The sequence below is a fragment of the Prionailurus bengalensis genome, chromosome A1 (assembly GCF_016509475.1).
Source record: "Prionailurus bengalensis isolate Pbe53 chromosome A1, Fcat_Pben_1.1_paternal_pri, whole genome shotgun sequence".
Lineage (NCBI taxonomy): Eukaryota > Metazoa > Chordata > Mammalia > Carnivora > Felidae > Prionailurus > Prionailurus bengalensis.
The window spans coordinates 13,404,064-13,409,080 of record NC_057343.1 but is presented as its reverse complement, the minus strand read 5'-3'; the positions used below and the strand labels follow the sequence as shown (position 1 = coordinate 13,409,080).

General features: G+C 38.2%; 1 non-coding gene across 1 annotated transcript; it reads left to right on the top strand.

The window, feature by feature from the left end:
* The first annotated feature begins 4,713 nt into the window (after window positions 1-4,713).
* Window positions 4,714-4,798, top strand: TRNAQ-UUG. Its single transcript has one exon. It is a non-coding gene; the product is annotated as a tRNA-Gln (tRNA).
* The last annotated feature ends 219 nt before the right edge of the window (window positions 4,799-5,017 follow it).

Sequence of the window (5,017 nt, the reverse complement as noted above, 5' to 3'; positions counted from 1 at the left end):
GACAAATAAAAGGCCTCTCCAACCTTGACGCTTAAGAAGAAATGCAAATTCCAAATTAGAAAACAAGTATCAATCGTGTCATTTAAAAAATTAGGTGAGTTATCCAAAGAAGTTTGAATTCATCTGTTTGGAGTTTATAGAATTAAAATGTGATCTAATTTGATGTTAAAAGAGCAAAATTAGTGTGAGTAGTTGTTATAATTTTTAATGCAAGTAATCCAAATATTAATTGAGCATCTGACTAAATTTCACATTCCATTTTAGGAAAAGCATTTTGAATCTTTTGCTTTGATTCTAAAGTGTGCAAATAACACTTAAAATACAGAATTCCAGTTTAATTTCAAGGAAATAGAAGCTAGCGTTTTTTTAAGATATCTTACCCTAGCTTCCTTCCGTCTCAGAACTACTCCATTTCTTATTTATACATAACATTTCATTTCACAAATTGCTACATCAACACTGGCCTTTAAAACATGAGAAAAGCCTTTCCTGGCTCTTAGCTGTCCATGAAGAGTATACCTTCTGAATTGTCAAGCCCAGCTAAAGTGAGTCCCACAGGAGAGAAGCTCTTTCTTCAACTCCTCTCAGTTGAATGTGATTTCCGGCACCAGCGATCTTCTGTGACTCTCTTCCCATTAGAGGCTTTGTTCTCCCTGCTCTTGTGCTCAACCAAGGAATTTAGGAAAGAAAACAGATGCTTTTGGATAAGCCACCCTGATTGGAATTAACACCAACATTTCCAAGGTTATCACTTTCCCTGAATTTCCTGTAGGTAGATACTATCCTATTTTATAGGTCTTTAAACCAACAGAGAGATTAAATAACCAGATCATAATGGAGAGACAAAGGCAGAGGCAAGACTGGAAGGTACATATTCAGGCTGACACCTGGATCTTGAGTTTTTCACTTCTCCAGGGCAGAACCTATGCTTGTTTCTGCTGCTTTGAAGAGTTCTTATAAAGCATCCCCCCCGAACACTATGATGATGCTATGGGGGCACCTGGGTGGCTCAGCTGGTTAAGTATCCAACTTCTGCTCAGGTCATGATCTCATGGTTCGTGACTTGGAGCCCCACATTGGGCTCTCTGCTGTCTGCACAGAGCTTGCTTTGGATTCTTTGTCCCCACTCTCTCTCTCTGCCCCTCCCCTGCTCATTTTCTCTCTGTCTCAAAAGAAAATAAATAAACTTAAAAAAACCCAAATTCACTCACTTCTCTAAAAAAATAATAGATACATAAAATGATGATGCTGTGCCTTGGCAGGAGCTATGTGGACTGCTGCCCCCCTGGTGGATTTTAAGGGACCCTCCTCATCTGTCAGTTTAGCTGTCTTCCTGTCCCAACACAGTGCGTTTTGGATTAATTTCTGTCTTTAGCAAATCTGTGTTCAAATGCAAATAAGTTTCCCTGGAGAGATAACAAAGTATTCCCTCTTTAAATTTAGCATATGTCATTTAATCATGTCACAGAAAAAAAGCAGAATCTAAATCATCTCTTCCTAACTTGAATTCACAGATGTAAAATGAGAATGGCTGAGACAGGCGTGTGGATGTATTCAGGTCTGAAAACCCTACCTTGAAACTCTATTCATGATTTTGAAATTATCCACATTTTTCTGAGGACATGATCTATCATTTACAGAAGATTCTTGAAAAGGTGTGTGATTCTCCAAAATTTCAAACTATAATTACATAGGCTAGCTACCTGCATTGTATCTAAGACCATGTAGGCCTTCCTGAAATCAAGGGGGCTCTTAAAAGCCACCTGTCCCTCTTCCCCAATATTCCCCCTCACTAATTGCCTTGAATCCACTTACATAATCTTACCCTTTATTCCTGTGTGTGTCAGCCACCACAGCCCCTGACTGCCAGCTCACCCCTCATAGCCCACACTATAATCCCTGTAAGTCTCTGGACCTGTTTTCATTGCTTTCTTCTCTCACCCTTGCTCAATTCTTGATGCCTTCCACTCTGCTGTCTGGAAATCCAGGTCCGTTATCAGCAAAATGCTCTATTTACTCCATTTTCTGAATGTTTTTTCCACCCTCTGGCTAAAAGGGCTAACTTTCTCCCCATCCCACCCCCAGGACCCTGCTCTCCTGTACCCCTTCAAGTAGTGGCTTCCACAGTTCTCGAGCCCCTGGGTCTGCAGGAGGGGAATGCTAGATCTCCTTTCTCCTTGTCACTGCATTCTGCTTATATCCCTTCTCTTCTCCCTGAAAACCCATTTTGTATTTCCATCATAAAATCACACCACACTCTACCGTTCATTCTTGTTGTTATCTACCTACTCCTGGGTCTCCTTTTTCAATAATTTCAGCTCCAATACTATTCTTGTCTTAATTCTTGGAGAATTCAATAAACATATGGATGATTATATCCATTCCCTAGTCCCTCTGTTCCTTGAACTTTTTAAATACTTCTGTCCTCTACTTTGGACAATTATTCCCGTGGCCACGCCCCCAGCCTTTCTCAAAAGAGGCCCCGCGTGTGATCCACAAGACGCTATGCATGATTTGAGAGAATATGTTCTCAATTTCATAAGGATGGTACATCGCTAATACTATTCTAGATTCATAGGAGAGAAGTTAATGCATCACATATTTTAGATACCTTAAGGTATTAAAGCTTAATCCTCTTAGGAAAGCCAGATTGAGAGAGAACGTCTGCACCAATGACTGCAATTCTTTATACTCCTAATTTCAGGTATCCTATCTCTGACAGCAACATTCTATCTTTTCAGCATATTCCTATTGCCCTACCTCAATGTCCTTAATTTATTGGCAACTGCAAAGTCCCTTTTACCATATGAAGGTTACACATTCACAGGTTCTGGGAATTAGAAGGTGAATCTTTGGGGCTGTTATTCTGCCTACACATAGCCCAATTTCAACAATTGTTATCGAGATGATAGATGGTGGTACGTTCGTTCATCCTGAGGCACAAAATGTCTGTCCGTCCCTCTTTTGAGGATGTTCAATGCCTATTAATGCATCCGTTAATTCGTCGAAGGCTGTAAAATAATGATTTTCAAAGTTTTCACTTCATTTTAAGAGTTGGAATAATCTATGAAGAGACACTTCATCTATGATTTGTTTTCCCATCATTACAGTTTGTCTAGGAAAGGGAGGGTACATGGTTGATACCATACCTTTATTTATCAGTTTTCCAGAAAATGAGCTTATTTCTTACAATTCTTCAAAGGGGACCTTTTTTTTTGTATTATTATGGATTTAAAAATTTAAACATACTTGACAGGTTCTATCCCTTCCAATTATTATCTTTTTGAAGCACAAATTGTCCCCTTTGTCTGGTGTAAGCCTATTCAAGTTAGTGCCTGGATCCTTTGGACAAATGAAAATGGTTTTTGGTAGCTTCCTTGCTGTCATCTGTGAAAAGATGTTTTAGGATCACTCTCCAAATCAGCCATTCTCCAAAAATGCCTGGTTTCTTTTAGTGAGAAATGGTATTTCAGGATCACAATCTGTGCACCAAGAGATGCTCATTGCTACTGGGTTTGTTATTTTTCTGTGCTTTTTTAGTGGACAGAGTTAGAAAATAGAAAAAAAAAATTTAAAGATAAAATACCTCATTTGTTCATTCTGACATTTCCAATTAAAATTTAAGGTATAGGGTGTTTACTGTTCAATACAGAGAATTCTGGTTCTCAAGGATTAGAGAATGATAGAGTATCCTGTGAAGTACTCCTATGCCTCATCTCATGTTACCTACACAACAACCAGGATAAAAACACCAATACTACCCCATCAATAAAATTCCCCAAAAACAGTTACCCTTATTTGGATTTTTGTCCTAATTCCTCCCTCTCATATTTTTATAATTATAGTATAGTTTTCAAAGCGTAGAGCCATTAGACGCTCTCTTCTTCTTAGCCCTTATTTAACCTTAATTATTCAGGTAAGTATATACTGTTTATTCCCAGTCATTTTGTCCATGTCTCAAATCCTGTTATTGTGTTAAACTTGCTATCTAGAAGATTCTTCAGGAAGATTTCTTGAAAACAATATTCCACATGTTTATAATGTACAATTTAGACCTGAAAGTCATTTCAGCTGGATATAAAACATTCACATTTCTTTCTTTGAGTGTATTAAACGTGTTACTCCATTTTCTCTGGCATAAAGTATCACTGTTACAAGCCTGATGACAATCTAATTTCCCTTCTAAATCACTTATTCTGTCTGACTAGATATCCAAAGTACCCTGTTTTTTCATCCTTAAAGTCTAGAATTGTACTAGAATATGCCTCATTGATCATATCAGGTGCATAATGGGCATGTTCAATACATATTTTCATCTATTTTTAATTCCAGTTTTCTTGAGTTCTAGTTTTTAGTATTTCTTTGTTTTCATTTTCTTCTTCAAGGATTTCTATTATCCTTTTTGTTTGTTTGTTTCTTATTGTTAATATTTGTCACTTTCTCTTGAATTTTTTCATCTCTTCATTTCTTTTCTGATTTTTTAAAAGTTTCTTTGTTTATTTTGAGAGAGACAATATGCACAAGAGGGGGAGAGGGAGAGAGAGAGAATCTCAACAAGCAGGCTCCATGCTCAACACAGAGCCCGAAGTGGGGCTCGATCTCATGAACATCAATATCATGACCTAAGCCAAAACTAAGACTCAGCTGCTTAACTGACTAAACCACCCAGGCACCCCTCTTTTCTGGTTTTTAAATACTTTCTTATTTTGGGGTGCCTGGGTGGCTCAGTCGGTTGAGCGTCTGACTTTGGCTCAGGTCATGATCTCACGGTCCGTGGGTTCGAGCCCCGCATCGGGCTCTGTGTTGACAGCTCAGAGCCTGGAGCCTGCTTCGGATTCTGTGTCTCCCTCTCTCTCTACTCCTCCCCTGCTCATTCTCTGTCTATCTCTGTCTCTCAAAAATGAATAAACATTAAAAAAATAATAAATAAATAAATAAATAAATATTCTTCTTTTCACCTTCTACTTCTCTTAGGGTATTATATGTTGTCCTTATTCCCTCTTGTATTCTTTTGTAA